Source organism: Strix uralensis, chromosome 3 (genome assembly GCF_047716275.1).
Source record: "Strix uralensis isolate ZFMK-TIS-50842 chromosome 3, bStrUra1, whole genome shotgun sequence".
Taxonomy (NCBI): domain Eukaryota; kingdom Metazoa; phylum Chordata; class Aves; order Strigiformes; family Strigidae; genus Strix; species Strix uralensis.
Window position 1 is genome coordinate 20,801,711 of NC_133974.1, and position 12,175 is coordinate 20,813,885.

The 12,175-nt window shown below is 36.6% G+C and overlaps 1 protein-coding gene across 5 annotated transcripts in view; it reads left to right on the forward strand.

Annotated features, from left to right (window-relative positions):
• The window catches only part of MYT1L (myelin transcription factor 1 like), a 314,516-nt gene that overhangs the window by 68,647 nt on the left and 233,694 nt on the right, over positions 1-12,175 (forward strand). Inside the window, exon 1 of one of the 5 annotated variants that reach the window (XM_074861645.1) lies at positions 11,118-11,137. The exons of the other annotated variants lie outside the window; for them this stretch is intronic. The gene's annotated coding sequence lies outside the window, so the exon portion shown is untranslated. Of the gene's footprint in view, positions 1-11,117; positions 11,138-12,175 lie in introns of those variants that run through there. 5 annotated transcript variants of the gene reach the window in all.

Below are 12,175 nucleotides of genomic sequence, written 5' to 3' on the forward strand. Positions count from 1 at the left end.
AAAATCTCTTGTATGTTGCATGTCCGATATAACTGGTATTGTACTGGCAGAGGTCAGAAGGTAATGGTTAGGGTCTTGCACTTGTTCTGTCAGTCTAGAAAGCTTCTTAGGCACATACTTAACTGTAAATACATGAAGAATCCCAAAATTTCATGGAATATAAATAAGTTTATAAATAAAGTTGGAGAAAGCAGTTGTCTCATGTAATTCCCTCAACATATGCACAAAGCAGAAGTCTATAACTTCTGAAGAAAATGCTGCTCTTTCTTTTTTATTGAGGATAAAGAGGGAGAAGATAGGAGCTCTGAAATGAGGGGAGACATCCGTAGAGAGAAGAAAGGCATGTGATAGTAAATATATGAGAACATTAGTTACAGTATTACATTAATTTTTTTATGTTAATCCTTTATTTTCTTACTGTCCTTTCTTATCAGTCTCTCAAAACTGGAATATTTCTGAAATCTCAGCAAGTCAGTGCATGGATGTATTCTGCCCTGCTCTCTGTAAGGCCTCAAGTTAATTTGAAGAAAAAAATGTAGGCTCCTAAATCATTTGGCTACATCTCAAAATTTTAGTTTGCTTCCTTAAAGGGTTTATTTCAGAAAAATTATGAACTTATTCCTGTAATTAATGTGCATTGTTATGAATATTGTTTGCTTTGAAAGGACATTTGGAAGTTCCATAGGAGGATCTGTCTCCACTATCCATTTCACTTTTCGTTTTATTCTTAGAACCTGTTTGATTCTGCTGTAAGGTATCTGGGTGTCTGAGTATACAGAGCATACGACACAACTCTCTTTCCAGGCAACTAATGTGGTTTGAGTCTTTCTGCTGAAGTACCTTCTTTCTGCCCTTACCAAATCAAGGATTTAAGCTACTGCAGTCTAACCACATCAAGAACATCAGACTATGCCAGTAAACTTCTGATAAGCCACTGGTACCAGTTTCATTTATCTTTGTCTTTAGGCACCACAGTGTTCTTCACATACCTACCAGTGCTACCCCTAACAATTGTTTAAATGTTTTTCACTTTTAGATTTCAGACATAGTGCAGCAGTCTTATGATCTGGGTACCCAAGCATGGGTTTTTTAACAATATATGGGAATGACTTTTTTCAGTAATCTTTCAAATTATGTATATTTGATAATGGTTTCAGCATATTGTCTTATATATACAATCCGTGATACTTTGCTGTTCTCTGTATTAAGGTTCACTCAACAGAATGCACATTTAAAAATTTCCTCTTTACTTTTTTGGCACTGAGGAACTAATGCATTGTTCTGCTGGTTATTTTTAAATAAGAAAAGAAAGTGTTACTTGTATGTATATTTGTGGTACAATAATATATCTTATGATTTAGAACCCTAAACTGATCTATGAAGGGGTGGAGACCTCTTCCTAACTGCAAGGGATGGCACTTGATTGAAATCAATCAGGTGGACTTTTAAAATTCATTGGAAAGAAGGAATTATATAAGTACAAATAATAAAATAATACTGAGGAAAATTGAAACTAGTACAGCTTTTATAAGAGTTTTCTACACTATTCCAATATTGAGAGTATTTCAATGGAAAAATGGGAATTAGTCATTCCGTGTTTTGTCTTTCAGTAGAAACTGAAAAAAATTAAAAAGTAGTTAGGTGTCTGAACATGCAAGATACAGTAAAATTGCCTAACCTCCATTGAAATGACCTGAACATCTTTCAAATACATGGCCTGGAAGCCTGACTACCTTTTTTCCCCCCCTTAAAACCAAAAATCTCCATCAATTTTTAATCTGTTTTTTTTTTAAATTTCTTTTTCCCCAGTAAAATATATTGGATATTTTTCAGGAGGTATTCTCTTTCTGTTATTTCCTAACTTTTGAGTATTTGATTTTTGAATGTATTGTATAAATAATATCTCTCTATCCTATGGAAATAAATCCAGCTTGTAACCAATGAAAGTGAATGATAAAATAGAGATGTGACTGTTGCTGTTGTGTCCCCTCATCTTTTTTGTGTTAATGTTTATATTCTCATGCCATTGATCTCAAGTTCTTTAATATCCTGCTGAAGCATGAGCCATTGAAATTTTCAGGATGTGGTGTGTTGCAAGAGGAAGAATGTATTTGTGTTGTGTATCTACTGGATGCAGCAATGGGTAAAGAGTGAGCTATGTCACTGTTTTAGGTAAAATGTATAAAATATTGATGGTAAAATGTTCATTGACCTAAATGGTTTCCTACCTGCTATACATGTGCCTGTTCGTCTTAGATATCAAAAAGGCAGACCAATGAGCTAAGCACATATTTTTCCAGTCACATAAGACATGCAGAGGCTAAGTCAGAATATGGGTTTAAAAAACCAAATGATAAAACAAGATTTAACATACGATAACAGTAATGTTGTATCAACAGCCAGTTCCAAATTCAGGCCTTGTTCTAACAGTTCATTCATTATTTGTCATGCTTAGAAATCTTATATAGAAAATGGTGAAAGAGAGGACATTCGGCTTCTAGTTACAATGTGGCACTTACTGGTAATTCAGTTGAATCAACATAACTAAATCCTGTTGCTTACTAAATGATGATTTCTCATCTGCTCTTTAATATGAAGACAACTAATCTAATGTGAATAGATAACTGTTGGGCAAGGGCTGGTAAATACATGTGCAATTCACTTAACATCTCTGTGTTCAAGGTATAGACATGCAATTAGGTATAAAGGGGGCAATGAGAACACTCACAGACATGCATTACTGTCTGAAAAACAGAATACATGACCTGAAGAGAGGCTTTCTGCAGGGCCTTTTGTGGATACTACAATGATCTCAACTAAAAAAAAGTGTCCTTTGAATTATCAAACCACCCAGATTTGCTACTGAGATAGAAAATATGTTTATAGAAAGGTTTTAGGTGTGCTGTTCACTAATTCTTTTACTGTCTAAAAATGTATTTTTTAAATGTCCTTGCTTTTTCCTGCCAATCACATAATCAGTTAGTCCCTGTTTCTTTTCTTGTGGGGCTAAGCTGGCTTCCTCATTTTTGCAGTTCATCAATACAAAACTGATTTGAAGCTGAGCTGTATAATAATAAGCCTTTCAGCAGCCAGGCTTGACACTTGCCTTGTAATTAAGGCCTTGATGGTTGTGTTGATGGCAAATGAAAGAAAATGGCTTTGTTCTCAATTCCAGAGGCTTGATTGCTGGTTCTCGTTCTCACCTGAATTCGACCCATTCTGCATTGTGCACATGATTGCTGGAGTGTGAGTAATTGCAGCGCTGGCAGATGACATTTTCATGAAGCACACTCTGCACTGCTCCAGAGGGAATTTACAGAATTTATAGCTGGAGAAGCTCATCAAACATGGATTTAGGAAATGCCTATGTGAAAAGTGGGAGCCCACAACCAAATATCAGAGCTTTTCTTTTGACATTTGCTTTTACATAAAGGACTACTGTCTGCAACCTGTCTTACCTTATGGTAGCAGCCTATTCCTGACTAGATTTTATGATTAAGTACAGTTATTGAAGTTCATTAACACAATCTTTTCTGGCATGTTTTCTTGTAATTTTTTGTTTATTTGAATAGTCTCTGGAAAGGAGATGGAAAATTGTTTTCTCATTTCCCTTCATATTTTTACATTTTCCTAACCTTTCAACTATTTAAAAATTGTCAGCTGTTTCATGATACTTATTGATGAAAATGTATGCTTGGTTTTTATTTAAATCCTCTTATTTTCTCAACCTTTTTGCATTCCAGCATATTTTGTTTATTTTAAATGAAAATGAATGTACATTTAAAATAGTCACAAAGGCTTCTACAATGGAAATACACTTCAGCAATTATAAATTAGATCTTTAGAAAGAAAACATCAATGACTTTTATATTGACAAGTTCACAAATTTCAATGAAGGGTGTTTTGTGTGTTGTAAATAAGAACTACATACTGAAATTTTGCATTATAGGTAACATATGCCATGATATGCGTAATCTTTCCTTCCCTCTGCCTTAGTTCTTCTGCCTTTTCCTCTCCATCTGACAGTCTTTGTGCCTGTCTCATTCTCCATGTTCGTGTCTGAGCCCCTGGTGCTTCTCTTCACTCTTGTAGCACAATAGCGCTGGGATGACTACCTGTAGGTTGTTGCTGTGGTTGTATCTTTCCCAGTACCTGAACCAACAGAAACATTTATGGAATCCTGCTGACCTTTTTCAATCACAACTGTTTAGGCTGTCAGTGACTTTGCACGTGAAGATTCATAGCTGCTGTGACTCAGACATATTTTTACACTGCTGTCTGTCTGGCAAGCCAAAATATCTGCACTTAGTTTTTAATATTTCTTGAAGCTTCTCAATCATGACAAATAGAGAACCTTTCCTCCTTACACTTGGTATTACTGAAAGTCCTGAGCAATTGAGTGATTGAGGGTTGCAGGTTTTTTTAATTAGGCTTATTGATTAGCCCCTAGGAAAAGTTAGGTGAGAAGTCCTTTGAATTTCTGCAATAAATGTTTGATTCAGAGCAGTGCTGATTATTTAAAATACACAGAAAAAAAATCGTAGGTCTAAGCTGATGATGTTAAACTGCCTGTTGTTTTAGGGCCTAACTTATCCTCATTTCAGTAATGGATCTCTATATCAATACTAATAAATGGCAACAAAAGAAGAATCAATCTAAACTGCTGACAGTTGTTTAAATTTATACTATAGTCCTCAGGTAACTGTCTAGCACAAGGGGAGACTTTCAAGGTGTCTTATCTAAATTTATGAATGTTATGCTGCTATCATTTACAAAAAGTAGAATTTTTTTTGTTGTTGACTTGAATAGGAACAAGATGGAACCTGTTGTAAATACATCTTGGTTTTAGTCATATAGAGTAGATCTCCTAATATACTTCCAATACCAGTGTTAAATTCTGTTCTTAATCTTAAGTGTTCCTTGGGAACTCACTTAACGCGTTCAAGTTCAGCTCCTCAGAAGTTCTTTGGCAGTTAAAAACTTCTGAGAATTTGGGTGTCAGAGCCACTTGTCTTTTGAAGCCATGAAAACAATCACACTCAAGGTCTAAGGCTCAGTGGTTGGAGAAAAAGGGCTGTAGTTCTTCATTGCATCTCTTGCAGCTATTACTGGAAAGCTGAGGTGCAGCTGGATACCTTTGCACTTGCTGATACTCCTCTTGCAGAAACATTAGGGACCCGTGTACATTATGGCAGCCTTTTGAGGTGCATTCCTGCTCTTGGTGTGTTCCTCTTGCAACAGGCCCTCTTTTACACTGAGATTTGAGTGGCAACTCATCCCCAAGAGGGGAACCTGCCGTTACCTTTCACAGTGCCTGTAACAAAACAACACATACCTGTCCAGGATTTGTAGTAGAAAAAGGGCAGGTTGTCATCCTCTGTGTCCTTAGCCAGGACCTTTGACTTACAAAATTACTTCCTTTGTGGGAATAAGACCTGGATCAAAGCAGAAAATTCTGAGAAAACCCTGAAGAATTTTAACTGTTTTGCAAATCTGTTGAAAAGCAGTAATCTATAAAGAAAGGAATGAAAACAACAGCCAGTGGACTAGAAAAGTGAAATGTGGCAGTGAATAGGAGCTTTTGAAACTTGCTGAGGTGATGAGAAGAAGCTGACTGATACCATTACCTTAATTATGGTGATGGTCTGAGACATACTGGGCACGGTGATCAAATATCACGTTATGTAGGCCGTTTTTGGATAGTATTAGCATCTAACACAGCAGCTGTAATGTTGAGGATTACCTTAATGCTTTATTGTAAAAGTTAAAATATTGCTAGTCATGAAAAACATTCAACTCGCATTCCTATGACCTTCTTGCCACTACCTCTGGTACTTATTTGAAAGCTTCAGCTCACTTTAATAATCCTTCTCTTACCCTATTTGTAACCTTCACTTTTTATACACCTATCTCATTAGCTTTCTCAACAAGAATGTTAATAAGATCTGCTTTAATTTTCTCTAACACCCATTCATGCTTGCTTTTGTGTCATCTTTTCCTCAAACTTCTCCCATTTGCCTCAGTGGCCCAACACTCAGACTTCTTGTTCTCTTGTGTCTCCCTCTTGCTTTTCTCCTTACTTTGCTTTGTATCTTGTGCTTGACAATACAAACATGTGGCCTTCAACTTCTTCTCAGTACTGGCTCTTAATTTCATCTGTCTTTTCTATTCCCTTCTAGTCTTCACATCCAGGGGAAAGAGGATGCCCATCTCGTGCTGTATTTTCGGACTTGCTGTGAGATGACTTTTAGGCATGCAGCAGGGAACTGACTGTGTATCACCCACGGCTTAGGCTATTGCATGAGACCATTGGCCATTTTGAAATATTTTTCTCTCTCTCCCCTTTTTAAGTCTTGAACAATTTTACAGTAAAGGGAAGAGTGTCTTACCTGACTCTGCTTCTTCTGTTCCCATTGTAAAGGCCATTGCATTCTCTGGCACCACACAGCATGTTACATTATCTCCTCTTGTATTATGATTTTACATCCAGTGCAGTCAGTTATTTGTTTCCACTGAGAAACCCAAAGTTTTTGGACACTAGGATTAGTGTATGTGAGTAACTCTTCTATTAGTCAATATTAGTTCTGTTAGTTTCCTCCTTTTATTTATAAATGAGAGTATTCCTGTGGGTTTTGTTACACCTTCTTGTAAGCCAGCACCTCTATTTGGTATGGCCTTACTACAAATCTTTTTGCATCTAAATAGAATTTAAATCTTACTTTTCAGTATCTGTTAATCCATACATTAGTTATTCAACACCTATTCTACCTGCTAGTCAAATATTTTTTGCTTTCTCTTCTGATACAAATCAAGCAGCACAGGGGTAAAGCACGCTGTAGTGTATTAGATAGTGAATTCTAAACATATTTTATTAATGATATAATTTTTGTACCTTTGAGGAATAGTTGTACACCTGTGTATCTGCATCTGCAGATTATTCTTCCATTTAAGAATGCTTGACATTTACAGATATGCCAGTATACCTCTTTGATATCTAGTTCACATTGTAGCTGATACATCAGCCCACCTTAGTTTTCTACTTTCGACACTATTAGAAATTAATCTGTTGTAGGAAATCACCCTGTAAATACCCCATGATCCATTTGAGGTCTCCTATACCTGCATCAGAGGATACTAAGGGTTTGGCCTCCTAACACATATGTTCATAAGCATATTTTGCTTTCCTATTTATTTGCTATTAGAGGTTTTCTTTTGTAGCAGTTCTCTTGTCTATATCCAGCTAATTGTGGTATACCCCAGCTTTGCATTTGAGGCACTGCTTTAAGTAGTGATACCAGTTACTGTTCTCTTACCTTCTCTTTCAGAGTACTAGTGAAATTTGGGGAGGAAAGAAGAGTGGTTTTCCGAGCTAGTGTCATCTGAGAAAGAGTCTGAAACCATAAAATGCTTTAACGTAACAGAGTAACAGTTATGGCCACATTTTTACTATAAATGCAATTTGGGAATAATTTAGTGCTCTAATTTGGTCACAAATCATTTGCAAAGAAATCCGATCAGTAGGACCATATTAATTTTTCTCAAGTATTTTCCAATTGTTCATGCAGACAAATGGCAGCCTTGGAGGAGAGTTCCTCTTTCTGTTTACACTTCCACGCAGTTATTCTTAGTGTGTGAATGATCATGTATTGTTTTAGTTTTTGATTTGGCTGTCTTTGAAATGACAAAATAATTGAAGGGCAATGAATAACTAGTAGTAAATATTAGTTTTCATTTTGGGATCTCTCTTCCTCTAGATATAATTGTAGATATAGACCAGTTTGTAAACATTATTTACACTTTTCTTTTTTGTCAAGTGTCACTAAAAGATCAATTATTTGTATTTCAAACAAATCTTTGTGAGTACTGTACAAAGCAACAGTAAGCTTCATTCACAGCAATACTTTCAGTGATGTAAATCATTCCAACTCAGTATACATAACGGTAATTTTCAGGTCCAGACTAGTCTTTTAGCATTAGCTTATATAATGTACTATAAACATGCTGATATATTCGCTACTAATATACTTATTTGCAATATGACTTACCTCAAAACAAACTCAATGCTTTCATTTCCACATTCAATTTTTTAAAATCAGTATTGCACTAATTTTATTACTAATTAATTATTTCTTTTGTGTTTAATTCAGTTACATGTAGTTTATCTGTTGGTTCTGAGAATCTTAATCTTAAGTATCTTCATATAAATTACCATTTTAAAGAGGAATCAATTGGAATATATCAATTTGTCTTGGTCAAGGGACATAAGAACTTGCAGCTTCGGAGTGACAGCTGTTGCGGTGACAGGCTATAACAATGAATGAGGATCTCCACATACATGTCGCTTTTCTGTTCTGACAACAGTAAAGCAAATTTCAGCAGAGTAACGTATGAAAAAAATCACTGTTCAGTCAAGCTTGTTTGCACATGGCAAAATAGCAGTAAGGACTCTGGGTGCCCTTCCTCCTTTCCCATTTATAAGTAGATAGGTGGATAAAAGATAAAAATCAGTAACTATCTGCCTGTCTCTAACGTATATGCATCTTTGCTCATTAGGCTTTAAAGACATGTGCCAATTTTCTTTAAACGTGGCTCAGGTACATCATAGGACCTTTTAAGTCACTGTCAAGCCGAGCGACGGGAAATGGATCCGATGTGCAAATATAGTGTGTTTCCTGGACCAGGCTCTACGGCTTTCTTTTTGTTGTACTGACAAGGCTACTTCTATGCTTCTTTATGTTATAGTATACTGGGTATTGCACTTTTACATCCATTTTGCTCAGAAGATGGTCTTGCTGTTAAATAAGTTCAGTTAAGGATTAAAGGAGAGAGAATAAAAATTTAACTTGTGACAACAGATGGCAAAACCAGCCCTTAATCCACAGAGGAGTCAGTGGGTGCTCAGCACTTTCACCTGTAGTCATTAGGTAGTTCTGACCTTGGTGCACAGTAGACTGTGTAAACAGCTCTGCCCAAAATCTGCCATTGTAGGCACGTCAGTAACACATGATGCTTCACCGCATTCACTTAAAATAAAACTCTTCTCCAACAGTTGTCAGTGTAGGAGGGTAAAAATAAATCTGCTAATAACTCTTGCTGTATATATTTCATAGTCCGCAATGTATAGGTCTGTATTTTACACTTCCATTTGTCTAGTTATTTGTATTTCTTAAGATGTCATCACTACCTCTGGTTTGCTTCAGAAAGTAGCAGGAAAGATCCAGAAAGGCAAATCAGTTCTCTGCCCTACACTTAGTTTAATCATTGGCAAGTTGCTTTGATTACCTGCCTGATTTTTCTCCTGCTCTGGCTTTCTGGGTAACACTGTATTGAGGAGGTGAATCTGAACACAAAAAGGTATTTGTTGACTTTTGAAATGCCTCCAAATCAACAGCTTTTAATATAACAGCCTTCCTCCTAACATAATTTTCTTTGTAGTAGGGTTTTAAGATGCAGGATAAAGGAAAACATTCTGACTCATCCAGTCCTGTTGGGGTGTCATCCTCCTACTTCAGGCAATTTTCAGATTTCATATTGTCCTGTCACTGGACACATTCCTCACTTTGGAAGAGCCACAAGTAATGCTTCAAAGACTTTCCCTGTGTTTTCACCATCCTTGTTGCCTTCTGCAATCAAGAAAGTTCGCAGGTTTTTCACTCAGGTGCCAGTGCACTGTTTCCCACTTTCTCCAGTGTGCCTGGTCAAGAGATAACTGTTTATCCACCGTTGGAGGAATGTGTACAGCCTTTCCAAAAACTCACTTCAGTGCCAGTTGTGCATTTTCTTCATTAGTTTTAAATCCTTGTTTGGCAGCGACTGATTCTTTGAACCATTAATTGTACCTAAGCTACACTTGACATCAGAAATCAGGACATCCAGTATTAACAAGGATGCTCATGGACTGTCTGCTTTCAATGCTGATATTCTTAAATTTTCCAAGAGCACTAAATCTCAACTTTGGATATCTTCTTCCTCTGATGAAGGGCATTCAATCCCTTCAATCAAATATTTCTATGTTTCAGACCACTTTTTCTTAATCATCCTTTTAAATTTGTAGATAATTGTGTTTTATAAGCCTAGGAAACATTTATCTCAAAGCAGGATTGGTACTAAGACTGTTGGTGGATTTACATAAAGGTTAATGTAAAGGCTCACAAATGTTTTTACACTTCTTTGTAGTTTTAAATGTGTTGGTGATGGAAGAATACACCAAATACGTAATGGTAGGGAAAACATTTTTTCACCTTATATTAAGTTCTTCTTCACGGTTGGATTCAGAATTTCATATTCTGATTGAAAAAATATTTTGTTATTCACCTAATGTTTTTTAACTTAATTTTTTGTCTTTATATTTCTTGACCTTTGATTTAATGTTTGTTTCTAGAGGTTGGGTTTATGATACTGTTTCCACTGAAAAGCATGACAGAAGTCTGTCTCATGTCAGCAGAAGCAGGACTAGGCCCACTGAATTTTTATTTATACATTATTCTGAATAATCAGAGGCATGAATTTACATAAGCAGTCATCTGCTAAAATCTGTCCATAATCACAAATGTTTCGTAAATATTACTATTAAATCAATTATGTAAATCAGATTTTTAAAACTATCCAACTGTTGGAAATAGTTGTAATTATTTCATCTTTCCCTGAAAAAGGAGTAAAGCGAATTAAATTACTGCAAGAAACAACTTGAGTGACCACTATGGTTGAAATACTCAGTCAGACTGGAGGAAGTGCACAACCTCTTGAAGGCAGGCGGTGTTTCCATGGGAGTGAAGTAGAGCTGGGCATTTCCTTGTGATTTGATTTTACTGGTTCAGTTTTTCTTTTGTACTTTCAGGGATACTAAGAACTGGGAGCTCTTTATGACCTTTGTGGGAGTTGCTGTTTCTCAGCATCAGTCAGAATTTAACCTTTTTGTGGGAATTTTCTTGGCTGCTACTAAAATATCTGCTGTTGATAAGGATAAAGTATCCAGTCCAGGTGTTTTTGTCATTCTTGTATTGTGCATTGCTTAGGGTATCTTGGAGGCCACGTCATTTAATCTGTCTTTTAAATATGCTTTTCTTAGGTGCCAAGCAGCAGGGAGAGTCTCCACATTAGCCTCTTACAAGTCCCCTCTATTTCTGCTTCTGCAAGGGTAATTTAATTTTTGGTTTGTGTTCCTGAAACAAAGCATTTTTATCATTAGCACAATTTTAATGGAAAACTGTGGGGACTTTATTTTTCCAGTATTCTCAGGGGCAAGCAAGTTGCCTATGGCTGCATGTGCATTTTCCAAGCTGATGCTGAGGCAGGTCTTTGAGTAGGTACTGCTCATGTGGAGACTTGATTTGTATATGCAGAACAGCATTCCCTGGAAACACAAGAGTGCTGCTGTTGGAGACCAGATTTTCAGATTTGAAGTGGACGGTCAGGAGTGCCTAGTGGAAGCCAGCATTGTCAGCCCCTTAGCTGTCTTCACGCATTTTAACAATTGATTCATTTTCAGATCTGTTAATTCTCATTGTTTGAAATAATCAAAAGACGTAAGTAGACCTCAACATGATGTCATTGGGGGAAAAAAAGGAAAAAACCACATTATTTTAATTTTTAAACTTATTTTAAATTGAGCAGCAAATCAGGATCTACAGAGCACATGTATTTATTTATACTAGCCCCAGAAGTAAAATATTTTCATGTTGTAAGACGGAAGTTTGTGGCTGTTAAAGGGCGTTTGTGGCTATTTGGGAGCGGGGCTGAGCGGGGGCCGGCCCGCCCACGGCGGCGGTCGCTAGCCGTGGTGCTGAAACCCAGGCGCCGCCCGCCCGAGCACGTTCTGCACCGCTGCCCCAACTTCTACCTGATAAATGTCAACACAGCGTTTAAACAAAAACAGAAAAATAGACTACGTGAAGCATTTCACAGTTTTGTCGGTGCCTTTATTGTGTAAATAATTATTTCTTACCTGCAGCAGAGTTTATAATTGAAGTTACACAGTGTGTTATGGCCATTTTCTCCTTAACAATAAATCCATCTATCCTTAAGTAGGAGAAGTTTTTTTCTGAAATCAAAGAGAAGAGGCACGTTAAGGTCACCCTGAAGATGCCTGCAATACTGTATATAAAATATTTCTTTCAAAGCAGTAAATTATTGGAATTAATGGGTTATGTATATTTCCTAAGATTAATTTACTACC